The sequence below is a fragment of the Typopeltis vanoorti genome, chromosome 15, assembly GCF_054136105.1.
Source record: "Typopeltis vanoorti isolate ZY-2024b chromosome 15, IOZ_Tvanoo_1.0, whole genome shotgun sequence".
Taxonomy (NCBI): domain Eukaryota; kingdom Metazoa; phylum Arthropoda; class Arachnida; order Uropygi; family Thelyphonidae; genus Typopeltis; species Typopeltis vanoorti.
Genome location: NC_143563.1, coordinates 100,627,877 through 100,643,982, shown reverse-complemented (window position 1 = coordinate 100,643,982; position 16,106 = coordinate 100,627,877). Strand labels below are relative to the sequence as shown.

The 16,106-nt window shown below is 38.9% G+C and overlaps 1 protein-coding gene across 1 annotated transcript in view; it reads right to left on the bottom strand.

Annotated features, from left to right (window-relative positions):
• Nucleotides 1-16,106, bottom strand: part of LOC150099030 (metal cation symporter ZIP14-like) — a 281,749-nt gene that overhangs the window by 35,137 nt on the left and 230,506 nt on the right. The window lies entirely within an intron of this gene.

Below are 16,106 nucleotides of genomic sequence, written 5' to 3'. Positions count from 1 at the left end.
GATACAACTTCTTAATTAAAAACATCTGTTTTTAAATATTTTTACTTGATCTATAGATTACTAACTTCTTGTCGACTTTCTTTGCGATTAGCCTGTTACCTGACAGGACTCCAGTGATTCCTGTTATGGAATCACTGGAGTCCTGTTATCACTAGATCTTATATTTTGGATTTTTTTAAAAGCACTATCTACATCAGGGATTGGTAAAGTGGTCAATATCGACTCCTGGGGGTTGATGAGGATATCCAAGGGGTCGATAAAAGTCTAGGGGTCAATAAACACCTAAAACAATTTTGAGTAACTCCTAGTAAACATGCAACTATTCAAACACATCCTTCTCATTAATCATTCCAAATAAATCAATATGTAAGTAAATTTTTAATGTTTTTTATATATTTATTTAAGCATTTTCTTTAAATTTCTTATCAAGAAGGTAATGAAATAAAAGGGTGAAGGAATTATTTTTAAATTCCAGCCTGGTTGGCCGAGTGGTTAGCGTATCCATTCTCCAGCCAAAAGGCTGTTGGTTAGAATCCCGCTGTGGGCATGGATGTTTGTGATTGTCTTTGAAAATACTAGCAGTGGTGGTGGTCGGCAGTAGATGGCATTAGTGTAGTTGCAGTCAGTTGGTGAATTGAGTGGCGGAGACAGTTGTAGAGCAGGTGCCCTCCCTTGATGAGTCTTTGGACTCCCTGGAGGTGTCTAATAATAATAATAATAAAATTGAGAAATTTATTATTGATAACATTTGTTCATTTATTTAACATGTTGGGTGTCTAGAGGGATCAAGGATTCCATGAAAGGGTCAATGGTCTAAAAAGTTTGCCGACCCCTGATCTACATAAATCCACCTAGATCTTGGTCCCCTGAACTTTTTCCTACTATCAGACATCTGTTTTGGTGACCTTTCCTCTCCCATTCTGTTTAAGTGACATCTAAGATCAGCTCTGCTCACACATTCTGGAAAGCTAACAATGTCAAGTTCTTTCCTAATATCTTTATTTTTGACATGAATCTGCCATTGTATCCATCTGTTCATTTTTCCCCCCTCAGAACTCTTATATCTATAATCACTAGTCTGATCAGCTGCTATTTCTAACCCAGCTCTCCGATACAAGTTAAAACTGAGAGCTGGGTCTGAACACTGTCTTGTACACAGACAATGTTATTACCTCTCTTGCACTCCATATAAATTTATTAGCTGACACTCCACTGTACCAGCTTTTGATTTTTCTGTTGTTGAATTTGCATATTTAAAATTGCCATATTTGCCAAAAGCCTAATATATGAAATATTTTTACTTGATCTATAGATTCTCCATTTGGGATACAGCTAATGTTTGTCATGTGCTTGCAGATTTTTATACACTTTTTTTTATTGATTTTTCATGACAAATTTTACAGCAGTTATTCGATCAAAGAATTTAGCTAAAAATTCCTGTAGACTGGTACCGGATTTAAGAGTATAACCAAAGAGTTAAGTAGCATAAACAGTGGATTGTGGAGTATCCTCCTCCACATCTACAATTTTGCTATCAGATTTATTATTATTACATGACACATCCAGGGAGGACACATACTCTACAACTGTTTCCACCACTCAGTCCATCAACGAACCGCAACTACATGAACGCTACCTACTGGCCGCCGCCACCACCACCACTACTACTATTTTCAGTCACAAACATCCATGCCCACAGCGGGATTTGAACCTGCAGCCTTTTGGCTGGAGAGCGGATACACTAACCACTTGGCCCACCAGGCCAGCATTTAACGCAAAGTTTCTTCATAATGTGACATACATAGATCACGAACAACAGTGAAGATAGCATGAAGAATCTCTTATACCTGATTTTACATCATATCATTTTTCTGTGTTTCCTTCAGTTCAAAATGCAGACTTACAATTTAAATATAGACTAAATATTGGTCTGTATGATTCACCATTTACCCCATGTAATTATAGCATTCTGAACAACTTTTCTCTTGGCATCCTGACATATGTGCCTTTTCCAGATAAACAAAACTAAAGTGAAGAAAATCCTAGTAATATTCACATGATTTCTTAACTGGTTGCCTTAACATAAAAATTGGATCCTGACAACTCCTATTTCACTTGAACCCAGTTTGTTCTTGAATTAAAAAAAAAAAAAAATCAGCTAACGCCTATGTTGTTCCCGTATAGGGAGTAGGCCCCCGTATAGTGTTCTTGAAGTATGCTTACATAAACTTACCTGCAATACTCAGTAGGAAAATATCACTAATTCTCATTGTTTTAACTCCCTTTTATATATACGAGTACCATGACAGCTCTGCTGCAATCATCTGGAATTTGACTTTGATAAGGCCTTCTGGATTATTCAATGCTGAATTGTAAAACTTCATATTTGAGTATTTCTGGTCAAATGTCATCTACTTTTCCAAATGTCAGGTTTTTGATGTGTGCTTTTTTTTCTCTCTCTTAAATATTGGTATGTACTTCCAAACTGCATTCCTCTTAAATATTTTCTACCATTGTTCTGTAATCTCTTGTTTTTAATCTTTCAAAGTGAGTACTCCAAACATCTAGCATGTATTCAAGTTTGTTACTGTTATCATCTGGTTACCTTTTGTAGTAGTTTGTAATTGTTATCATCTGGTTACCTTTTGCAGTAGTTTATCTTCTATCTCTAGGCTTTTTCAATAGCCTCCAGAACATTTTGCCACCTTTCTAATGTTTTTTCTTTTTATACCAAAGACTTCCAATGACTTCTGTTAAGTCTCTTTCTCACTGCTTATTTTTATTTTTCCTTCCTCTGTATTCTCTCAGAGCACATGAAAACTTACCTGTTAGAACTTTTGATGCACTTTTTCTTTTCTAGGACTGTCTCTAATTCTTCTCGAGTCCAACTTGGAGTTTTGATTTTTCTGTCACCATGATGTCAGTATCACTATATTTCCTGGCTGAATTAATGTTTTCTTCAGAATGTTCTGCTAACTAAGATTTGAATCTTATTTTCAAATGTTTTATTTTTTAATAAGAGTTATATATTTCAGTCAACAATTCACTTCTCAAAGCTGGTCAACAGATTCTCTTTACAACTTTTGTATATATTTTTTCCTTTCAATATGAAATTCCTTTTTATCCTGCTCAAAACTAAATGATCACTTCCTATTTCAAATCACTCATATAACAAGATATTCTTATTTCCTGAACAGTATTAAAATATTGTCATCAGTGACTGTCAAGGAGACTTATTTTTTGTGTCTTCCCTTCATGTAAATTTGTATATATCTTTATGCTGAACATGGTATTAGTAATGAATAGTCCATGTATATTATACAAGGACTATTCATGTACAAGAAATTATATTCTTTTAATCCTTTACCAAAGCATAAATAAAGTTTATGCATGAAATATAATAAATTTAGTTTAATCCTTTATCCAAGTAAGCAAACAAAGTTTGCAACTGAAGTATCTTCAGGACTGAGGCAACTCATGGTAAAGGTGGACCAAGCTCTCATCACTCCTTGTCGTAGTATCTCCCATAATGCAAAGCACATCTCCTTGCAGAGATGTATAATACTATGCATTAAGGGAAGAGCCACTACCCAGACCCAAGATGGTGATACTAAGGTGGAAGCAATGGAGATGTCATATTTACCTATACGATTGCCAAAAGGTGTCTCACCTTATTATTAAAATTACTCTGGATTTAGAGAAAGATGTTGGAAGTTTTTTCACTTGGTTACACTACAATAAATTTAGTTCAATCCAAGTGTAAGCAAACAAAGTTTGCACCTGAAGTATCTTCAGGACAAAGAGTAATGAGAGCTTAGTCCACCTTTACCACGAGTTGCCTCAGTCCTGAAGATACTTCAGGCACAAACTTTGTTTGCTTACACTTGGATAAAGAATTAAACTAAATTTATTATAGGCTAACCAAGTGAAAAAATCTTCCAACATGCATGCAATATCTTCATACCTTGTCTATGATGTAATTGCCATAGTATCCCATTATGCAGAATGCATTATGAGAAGAGTTAATCCTGCCTAGTTACCTAGAAAAATACCAAGTTAAATCAATACAAAAATAATTTTTTTTCTCCATATACAAGTAGTCAAATTATTATTATTATTAAGAGAGACCTCCAGGGAGTCAGACTCATCGAGGGAGGCCACATATTACACACACACCAGCTATCATATATTCTTGAATTCATTCACACTGCTTGCACTCACAACATCAAATGGCAATCCATTCCAATCATGCACCACCCTCTGCGAGAAAAATCTAGCCCTCGCACCCATCTTGGTGGCCTTCATTCATTCTCAGCCCCTCCATGTGGGGCACCTGTTCATGGTGGAGGGGACCTCCCAGTGATGGTACTGGCCCTTTTCATTCTTCCTCTTTTTCTTTGCTTTTCTTCCTGTATTCTTTGCTCTACTTCTCCTGAGTCTTTTTCACTATCCTTTTTCCAGACTACCATCACTGGGATTCAACGCCCTGCTGCAGTGTTTGTCGTGCAGTGCGACCCGTGGACATCCAGAATGGGGGATCCTGGTAGTCTTGCACTACTTTGGCCCCTACTTCAGCAAGATGGGTGGTCCTGGATGGCCCAGCCAGGATCAATTGGCTAGTGGGCTTGCCTGCAAGGGTCGACGGTGATGCAGTAAGTCTCTCACCCCATGGTCCTGGGATTCTAGACCTGCTGCAGTGGCGGTATAGCGTCCAGGGTAGCCCTGGTGTTCGACCCCTGAGCGGAGTTTTTGCTTGCGGGTAGTGGGCATCCATGTGTGGCTCCGTGTGGGTGGAGAGCTCTGGTGCCGAATTAAAAATTCCTTAAATATGAATTCTTGTCCTCAAATGTTTCAGGGACCCTAACCCAACCAAGTACTGATAATATAGAGACAGCATATGGAAACAGAAGTAAGAAACAAACGATATCGGATACTAACATAAATGTACCAACCTTTTTAATCATTCATGCAACAGGTGAGAAACCAATTGGGAAAATATCACTCTTCTTTATCCAAAAAAGGTTTAGGACTGGCAGGACCTCCCAAAACTGTCAAGAAATTGCATTCTGGTGATATCCTCGTGGAAACAATGTGCACACAACATTCCGAGAAATTACTGAGAACAACGACAATGGGTTGAATACAAATTGCAGTAACACCTCACAGAACACTCAATTCCAGTAGAGTGATATCAGAATGGGATCTCCTTGATGTTCCTGATGAGGAGATATGTTCAGAGCTTAAAGATAAAGGGGTGACGGGTGTGAAGCACATCCTGATACGCAGGGATGGTTGTCTGGTCTCAACCAAGAACATCATCCTTACTTTTGACACACCTAGGCCTCTGACATCTGTAAAAGCAGGGTATCTCAGCTGTCCTATTAGAATGTACATCCCTAACCTGCTGAGATGCTTTAAATGTCAAAGATATGGACATGCCCAAACTGCCTGTCGTGGTTCTACTACCTGTGCCCAATGTGGTAGTAAAGAACATAATAAATCTTGCTGTGAAAAAAAAGCTAAATGTGTCAACTGTCAGCGACCACTTATTTCAGCATAAGTCCTCTTATGCTGAAAAAGTAACAATTAAAAAAGTGCGAACAGCAACTCAAACATGTCTATTCCACCATTTGATAATTTCATAATAACAATAAGACCTATGGCCTTACTCCAGAGACAACTTTAAAAATGGTCCCATCCGATGAAAATTCATCTGTCAAAAAATTATGGAGACTTCACTCAAAGATAAACCACCAGACACTTGCACAGAAAAAATGGATACCTTGATACCTACTGAAAGCAAACTAAGCATACCAACTGACCCTAACACATTTGCTGTTTTGAAGACTCTACCAGAGAAAGAGATGGACACTGGCCGTCCATACTTCCCTAAAACAGTGGATAAATATAAATCTGACAAAGGTAAGCCCTCAACCCCTCAAAAACCAGAAAAGTCAATAAAATCAAAACAATAGGAAAATTTTTACAATGGAACTGCCGTGGGATCTGAGAGAATATTGACGATATCAAGATGTTGTTGCAGAAACACAAACATTTCTGTTTCTGTGAACAGGAAACTTAAGACCCAATGAGGACCGTATACCTTTAGGAATTTCACTGTTGTATGTAAGGATACAACTGGAGATGGTCCTGCTCATGGAAGAGTAACTATTCTAGTGGGCAGTCATACTCCTTTCCCTCAGGTCCAACTTAATACTTCTCTGGAAGCAGTAGCAATTCGCTTCTCTGTGGGATTTCTTATTACAGTATGTTCAATTTATTTACCACCAAATGCTGAGTTAAATGAAAGTGATCTTGATAACCTTATCTCGCAACTGTCTTAACCCATACTTTTGACGGGTGACTTTAATGGTCACAATACTCTATGGGTAGTGCCAACACTAATAGATGAGGTCGAATCATTGAAAAAATTCTTGATAATAATAACCTTTCCCTTCTAAATAATAAACTCAATACTTTCTTCTATATGCCAACCCACTCAATATTCTGCAATTGATCTTACAATCTGTTTCCCCTCCATTCTTCCACTGCTCATGTGGGACGTTGAAGAGAACATATATGGAAGTGATCACTTTCCTGTTCTTTGTACAATGTCTTCACGTTCACAGAAACGATGTTCACCCACATGGATACCTATATGGAAAATGGATCAAGCTGACTAGAACACTTTCTCTCATCTTGCAAAATTTAATGCTGATGCCATCAGTCAAACACCTATCAATGAAGCTGTAAAATATATAACAGAATGCATTGTACAGGCAGCAACAACTTCGATCCCAAAAACATCATCTCGATTTCCAGTCTATCCAAAGCCTTGGTAGAACCCAGAATGTCAGGCAGCCAAAAAAGATCAACATGGAGCATATTTCATAGATACCCCACCACATAAAATTTAATAACTTTCAAGCATGCTCGAGCCAAAGCACATTATGTAAGATTTCAGAGTCAAAAACAATCATGGATCCAATTTACTACATCAATTAATCAAACGCCCAGTCCAAAAATTGTATGGGATAAATGAAAATGAAAGGCAGATATAGTACACATTGTTTGTCCACCTTAGACTATAATGGAAGTGTTCTTGCTGATCCCAAAGCTATTGCAGATACTTTGGGAGAAACGTTTGCTAAAATCTCAGCAACAGCTTCATATTCTCCAGAATTTTTAATACTGAAAGAGCAGCAAGAGAAACAAAGGCTTAATTTTTCTACCAACATTCTTTAGCCATATAATCAACCATTTGTCAAGCAGGAACTAAAAAAGAGCTCTCCTACAATATCACACTAGTGAAGTAGGACCTGATGACATCCATTATGAAATGATAAAACATCTACCATCATATTCTATGGATCTTCTTCTCTTATTATTATTCAGGTCTCCATGGAGTCAAAAGACTCTTCGTGGGAGGTCCTTCCTAAGAACATAAAGTCTGTCAAGACTCATCGAGGGGAGGTTCCCCCCCCCCAAGAAACAAAGTCTATCATACCTCAGCTTAAACCTCAGCTACCACTCCTTAAACTCATTGACCGTTCTCGCGCTGACCACTCCATCAGGCAATGCATTCCACAGTTCAACCACCCTCCATGCAAAGAAACCACTCCTCACCCTCTTGCTCACAGTTTCCTTTCGTAACTTCCAGGGATGGCCTCTTGTCATCACTCCTTCCCACTGTTCAACCAAGCGAAAGAACTCCCCAGTGTCAACCCTGTAACCACCTCTCAACAGCTTAAAAGTCTCAATCATATCACCTCTCCTTCTTCTATCCACCAAACTCTGCAGTCCACGTTCCCTCAGCTGATCCTCATAACCAAAATTGTACAGTCCTGAAACCATCGTTATCTGCCTTTGTACCCTTTCCACAGTTAATTTATCCCCTTCAAATCCTGGGGACCAAATCTGAGAACAATAGTCCAAGTGTGGTCTGATCAGAGACTTATACAACGGAATGATAACCCTCTTATCTCTGCAGGTCAGTGTCCTTCTCATAATTGCAGCAATCCTCTGTGTTACCTTCACCACCTTGGCAATATGTCCCCTAAATTTCAGGTTTCTATCAATCATCAACCCCAGATCTCGTCTCCCCTACTTCCTCCAGTATAACTCCTCCCATAGAGTATGCAGCATTCCATCGATGTTTCCCAAACCTCAAGACCTTACATTTTGCTGCATTAAACTGACACCACATCATTTGCCCATCTATCTAGCTTATTCAAATCCTCTTGCAGGGCTACCACATCTGCACTATTACTAATAATCCTTCCCAGCTTCGCATCATCTGCAAACAACTGAATATCCCCTAGCAATCTACTGGCAATGTCATTGATATAAAGGTTAAACAATATAGGTCCTAGTACTGAGCCCTGTGGGACTCCACTTGTAACCCTCTGCCTTCTTGAAACTGCTCCACCATACACAACTCTCTGATACCTATCAGACAGCCAATCCAGAATACTTGCAGAGGAAAAGTTTCCAAATTCTTGGCATAAGTCAATTGTCATTGCTATCCCAAAACCAGGAAAAGATCCAACACAAGCAAATAATTATCGACCCACTGCTCTGACCAGCTGTCTTTGTAAGATACTGGAGAAAATGGTTAATGCCAGACTTCTCTAGTATGTAGAAAGCAACAGTCTTCTCCCCAATACACATTGTGGTTTCCGTAGACATCGCTCAACTTTAGACCATTTAGTTCAGTTAGAAACTTGTATAAGAGATGCATTTCTGAAGCGAGAACATCTTGTCTCGGTTTTTTTTTAACATGGAAAAAGCTTATGACACAGCCTGGAGATATGGCATATTAAAAGACCTCTATAACCTATGTCTCAAAGGACACCTCCCTATATTTATTAAAAACTTTCTGTCCAGGCAAATTTTCCAAGTCAGGGTGGGAAGTACGCTATCTCGACCATATCTTCAAGAACAAGGTGTTCCCCAAGGCTCTGTCTTAAGTGTAACCCATTTTGCCATTAAAATTAACTCAATCATTGAACAGCTTTCTCCCACTGTAAACAATGTTCTATATGTTGAAGACTTCACAATCTACTGTCACTCACGTAACATGAGGGTAATTAAAGACAACTTCAGCAAGCGATTGATCATGTCTCTCTGTGGGCTCTTAATAATGGGTGTTTAGGTTTTCAACAGAAAAAAGTGTGTGTACACTTTTGCCAAAAACTCACTCATCACCCAGATCCTGAACTAAGAATAGGACCTACTGTTATTCCAGTAACTACAAAAACCAATTTCTTGGGACTTATCTTTGACAGAAAACTCGCATTTCTAGAACACATTCATCAACTAAGAGAAAAGTGCAAAAGAACTTTGAACCCCCTTCGCACTCTATCCTCTACTGGGTGGGGTGCTGATCAAGCTTTATTGCTCCATCTTTATCGTGCACTTGTACGTTCAAAGTTAGATTATGGGTCCCAAGTCTATGGTTCGGCAAGACAGAATAACCTACAACGGTTGGATTCCATCCATCAACAGGGTATATGGATAGCTACTGGTGCCTTTCGCACCTCACCCACTCAAAGTCTCTATGTAGAAGCAAATGAACCGGCTCTATCACTTCGACAGAAACAGCGTCTCTTAATTATGCCCTAAAAATAAAATCTCTCCCAGATCACCCTACATTGAATAGTATCGTCTCTCTGCATTGGGAAGCTCAATATCACAGACATCAAACTGCTATACGTCCTTTTGGTATGAATATTAAAGAAACTGTGCAAGCTGTTAGTATAAATGTTGACAACATTAGCTACATTAAACATAACAGCATTCCTCCATGGCAGGTTTGCACACCATCCTGCAACCTCTCACTTTGTCAGCTACAGAAATCTTATACTCCATCATCCATTTACCTGCAATTGTTTAATGCATACACAGAGCAGCACATGCTGATTTCTTACCCATCTATACTGATGGTTCAAGAACTAACTCCTCTGTTGGCTGTACTGCTGTTTCCTGACATTATCTCAAATCAAATCCCACCAGACTGCAGTAATTATACAGCAGGGTTACATGCCATTCAGCTTGCGCTTGTGCATATAAAAGAAAACTGCTACCAAAAGTGTATAATTTATACAGACGCATTGAGCTCTTTACAGGCTATCTTCTCTCCTATGTATAATCCACATCCAGTACTTTATGAAATGCTACACCTGCTTCACAAAATGAAAATCCTTAATTTCGATATTCAGTTCTGCTGGGTTCCCATCCACATCGGAATCAAAGGAAATGAGGCTGCAGATGCAGCTGCTAAATCAGCCAATACCTTCTCCACATACTGTTTGACAGTTCCATATACAGACTACAGATAACTTAAAAATCAAAGCTAATTGCTCAGTGGGAGTTAACATGGCAAGAAACATCGACAAACAAATTATATAACATTAAACCTGAAATGAAACACTGGCATTCCAGTCAACCTACAAAGAGAAAGGAGGAGGTTGTCCTTGCTAGGCTCCGCATAGGTCACCGTCACCTTACGCATTCTCATTTACTGAGAGCTGATGACCCTCCCATATGTGAAAAATACAACACACATCTCACTATTCATCATATTCTGGTAGATTGTCAAAAATGTACATGCTAAATTTTCACCTATCCAACCAAGCCATATACACTCAGGGAAATCCTAGCAGACTCAGGCAAATTGCATGATGTTTTTAATTTTTTAGAAAGAATTAATTTGTACAAACACATATATATTATTCATTAGGTTAAATCTGACCAATTATGTATTACCATGGGCCTTGATCTTGTATCACCCTGCTGTAATTTTGTTAATATGTAAATACCATAATGCTAAACTTAAATTTTATGCATCAATGCTTTATAATAATTCCTTTCTAACTGTTTAAGTAATAGTATAATAATGTTTGTTGTAATCTTACTAGATGTAGACACTGCTTTCCTTGACTTGTTTTGTATATACATATTATATATAAATTAACCTACAGTTATCTATTTATGTACTGCTGAAACCTGTGCAGTAATTTTGTTTATATGTAGATACTGCATCACTCAACATACATTGTGTATGCATCTTATTTACTACTTTATTTTTCGAATAATCATGTAGTGCTGTAGGACATCTTATCTATTTGTGTACTTCCTAGTAATTCTGTTTATATGTATTGCTAAATTCTGTTTATACTGCAAATGCCAAATTTAATTTTCATCCATGCATATAGTGTAATAATCCTTTTTTGCCTATTTTTGTACTGCTACAAAGGCATCTATCATAATTTTACATATATGTAGATACTGCATTCATTGGCTTAGTGTTTCATATATTATGTATTAACTTATATTGTTAATTATTTTTGCACTACTGTAATAACCTCTGACCTTGCATGTTGCTGTGCCCTCTGCAGCAGTTCTGTTTACCTAGAGATGCTGCTTGACACTAGATTCTTGTAAAGACATATTGTTTACAATTTTCTGTAAATGTTAATGTTGTAACTTTTAGTATGGCACAGTATGACCTTTGTAGTTTTTGTGCCAAATAAACTATAAAATACACAAAACAAACAATCATTCTCAGCTTCAAAGGATACCCTCTCATCCTTTCCCCACCCTCCATAAATTGAAAAATTCCATCAATTGAATTCCTGTATGATTCTGAAGTTTGTAAGTCTCAATCATATCACCCCTCTTTCTCCTGTTTGCTACTTTCTGCAGTCTACAAATTCTCAATCTGTCTTCATAATCAGTATTCCACAATCCTGATATCATTTTTGACACTCTCCTTTGTACTCTCTCCAATATATCAGAATCACAATGGAGACCAGACCTGCGCACAAAAGTGAGGTCTTATCAAGCCTAGTAAAGAGGTAAAATAACATCCCATCTTTACATGTGAACGTTTGTTTCAGCATTGCCATCTTTGCCACATAGCCCCTAAACTTCAACTTCCTATCTATTAACAGTCCAAGATCCCCAGCATCATCAGTTTCTTCTCGCCTAATTCCACCAATATAATACGATATTGGATATCTAATCATGCCGAAGTGAATGACTTTACATTCACTGACATTGAACTGACACCCATTTTCCCATGCCCACAATTCCAGCCTATTCAAATCATTCTGCAAAGACTGCATATCAGAAGCATTCCTGATTACCCTACCTATCTTTGCATCATCAGCAAATAACTATGTCATTTGTCAAATCCTTCCCAATATCGATGTACAGATTGAATAACAGTGGACCAAGCACTGATCTTTGTGGTACACCACTTTTTCTTTTTAATTATTAATCTTTGTACTAGTTATGGGCAGTACTACCCTTACATCACGTCCAGGCATCTCATCCAGACTTGATATAGGCCTAAGCCTTTACAAGTGTTTTACATAATGCGTGTTCTAGTTATCAATGTAGTCATTCTCTGGTAGCAACATCATGCCACCAGTGTGCCCTGTAGGGCCCTCAAGAGAAGAACTTTTATATCCTTCTGCATAAGCCCAAGCTGTTTAAAGTCCTTATAACTATCTGCACTCCATACGTGCTGGTAAACCTCGGAGTTGCCCCATGCACCTCCCGTATCTTACTAACTAGATCTTGGTTATTTTATAATAGTTTACTTTATTATTATGGCTATAGGCTAGTGGGAGTCCTGTTCCCAATACCTGGGCATCAACTACCCAAATGTCACCATCTCTTTTAATCACTAAGTCTGGCTTACACAAACCTGCGGTTCCATCACGGTCTCTCAACCTTTGTTCTTAAAGCAGTTGTTCTGAATGGAGACCATGCAGTCATGCCTCCACACGCAGACCCCCATGGGTGTGGAAGCAACACTGGGCTATATGAGACAATGTCTCATTGTAGTGGCAGCCAGCCCTACAATTTGAGTTGTCACTACCCAAGATTGAGTAGTGACGGGCTCGAGTGGGCAGGGCATTGATCCTCATCCTGATAAGGTCAATATACTCGAACCCAGGGAGGAGTTGCCATCCCTTACCCAATCATGCTGGGAGGCACCAGATATGACTCTTTTAAAGGAGCACCATCTACAGAACAGTGCAGCAGAGATGCCTACCTCTTATGTTCTGTGGGTGCTGACTCAATTAAGGTACCTTAATAATGGGACCAGTCTTTAGCCCACCTAAAGTCTTCTTGTATTAATGGGCTATAGAAAGTCTCTCTGCAGATAGGGGAAGAAGATAGTTCTAACTTTGTGATTCTGGACAGCTGCAGGCATGGGATCAGCCATCTAAGTGATGGAACCTCGAGCCCAGCATCCTTCACCCTAGAATGGAAATATGCAGTAGGGGTGTCATGCGGCAGTCGGAGCCATGATCTCATGGCTGAACGGATAGCCCTGTCCATTCAGGACAGTACCAAGGTATATGTCCTACCAAGCACCAACTTGTGGTAAAAGTGAGGTAGGAGATGGTGGGAAAAGAGAAACAGTCTTTGCTGGGGCTTGGGAGGAGTTTTCCTCAAAGAAGCGATCCCGGCTTCTAGGAGACAGAAGGGACAGAAGACCTTTCCTTCTTTGGGGGTGAACATGATACTGAGGTATCTCTACTCTTCCAGGATGATTAAAGCATGCAACAGCCTCCAGTGCAGGGAAAACTCTATAGTCTCGGCCCCTTAAGCTTCTTGTCACGACCAGAGGGGACAAGAGCTAAAGAGCAGGCCTTCTCTACATTAATAGAAAGGCCTCAAATAGAGAAAATGTCAACTGCCCGGTCAAGGAGTTCCTCCAAGCCTACCTTAGTAGAGGCTACGAGAATAAGATCGTCAGCAAAGGCCATTGCATTAAAGGAAGAAGCACCTAGAGAGTAGTCTATATGCCTAGGAAGAGAGTGAAGAAACTCATCTATGATGTAGTTAAAGAAAAGGGGAGATAGAGGATCACCCTTGTGAACACCCTGCACTGCAGAATAGAAGTTGCCCTGGACCTTGTAGTGATAGTGATGGAGCTACCCAAGTAGAGCTCAATAATATAGGAAAGAAAGGGTTCTGGACATTCAGCAATAGACAGCACTCGAAGGAGAGCAGGAAGAGAGATGCTATCAAAGGCCTTTTGGAGGTCCAGCGATGCCATATATAGAGGCTTAAGGCGGTGTCGGGAATCAAACAGAAGAGAAGAAAGAAGATATATATTCTCTGCACAGCTGTTTTTGAAGAACAAAAGCTCTGTCTATAATCATGCTGTATATGTTGCTGAAGTCGTTTAACTAAAGTCTGATGCACAGCTTGAAGTTTCTTTCTTCGGAATGAAGATAGTTCTTGAAGCAAGTAGGTATGGTCATATTGCTTTACTAGAAAGGAGAATGTCCAATAAGTCTTGAAGAATCTTCAATGGTACCTTCTGAAGCCTAAATGCAGGAAAGCCATCAGGTCCAGAGGCAGAGAAATTGAATGGAAGAGCTGCTTTAATCTCCTGGATGGAGACAGGCTGGTATATTTGAAGGGCAGGAATGGACCTCAATGGACCTTAAACCTTGCAGACTCAGATCCCCCATATACCACATTTTGATAATATTTGTCAGTCAGCATTCTCTTACCCATGCTAATATTGTATAACCCAAACTCATTTTCTCCAATTTATGCAGCAGTCTGCATTGCTGTATTCTGTCAAAAGCCTTAGCAAAATCCAAAAGTATCATGGTGTATTCATTCTCCTTGTCTAGTTCAATGGTAACATTGTTATAGAATGTGAGCAAGTTGCAAAAACATGAAATTCCCTTAGTAAACCCATGTTGTTCATTGCAAAGTAGAGATTCACTGTCAACCCATTTATGAATGCAGGCACTAACCAATTTTTCCAAAATCTTCAACTCCCTGAGATACTAATTGGTCGATAGTTGGATACATCAGTCTTTGCACCACCCTTGTGGAATGGAATTACCATACATTCCTTCCATTCCTGCAGAATCTTCTCTGTTCTGAGACTCATTAAGCATTCTGGCTAAAGGAATGGCCAGTTCAGCTGAATACTATTTTAGCACACGTGCTAATATTCCATCAGTCCTTATTGCTGAATTCTTATTCAGTTTGTGCAACAGCCCTAATACCTTGGCCTCATACACCTGCGTTTCTTCATCTAGTCAAGAGGTAACAGCGAGCTCAATATTGTGTTCACCAGGCTGAAAATGTTTAACGAAATGGGCACTTATTAACTGAACAACCTCTTCTGCATCTGTAACCCTCACACCATCTGGATTTAGAAGAGTTATTCTTTCATATTCATTCTTTCTTTTACTTGCAGCATATTGATAGAATTCTTGTGGGTTATCTTAAGCATGCAGAGTCAGTTTCTTTTCATAATCACTTTGTTTTCCATACCACAGTTGTGACTCTTCTAGCCTGCTGCTTATAACGTTCATAATGGACTTCATCCTTATGCAAACGGTATTCCTTCCACATCGTCCTTTTCTTATGAATTTCTTGCTTAATAAGATTACACATCCATTTGCCTCCTACTCTATTTATTCTTCGAACTCTCGGGACACATTCTGTTATCGCATCATGTAAGTATCGTTTAAATGCTTCCTATGCACTGTCAATATTCTTTCCATCCAGCAACAGATCCCATTCCACTGAACTCAGTATACTCCTCAGTTGGTCATAATTTCCTGCTTTGTAGTTCACATCATGTAACCTTTTCTGAATGGAACATTCATAAACTTAGTCACTTCCCAAGGCAGAATAGTTACATCTTTAACTGAAACGCTCTGACACTAATCAAATATAACACTTTTGACCTCAAGTTCTTGAGGAAGTGGTCCTGCAACAGCTCAATAAATGCCTTTTCATTCTTCTCATGAGATTCTACTGCTAACCAATCAATATTTGGATAATTAAAGTCTCCCATTATGATTACTCTTTTCGCGCTCATCTTTTCTATTTGGTGATGCATTTTTTCATCACCAGCAACCGATCCACCAGGTCTGTAACAACATCCCACTATGTAATTTGTCTTGTTGGATTCCACCTCTCACCAGATTTCTTCAAACTCACAGCCACATGAAATATTGTTACTAGTATTACTACATTCATAGGTCTCAACTCTAACTGGATTTAAGTCATCCAGTATCATTAGCAGCATGCCCACTCCTCTCCTATCC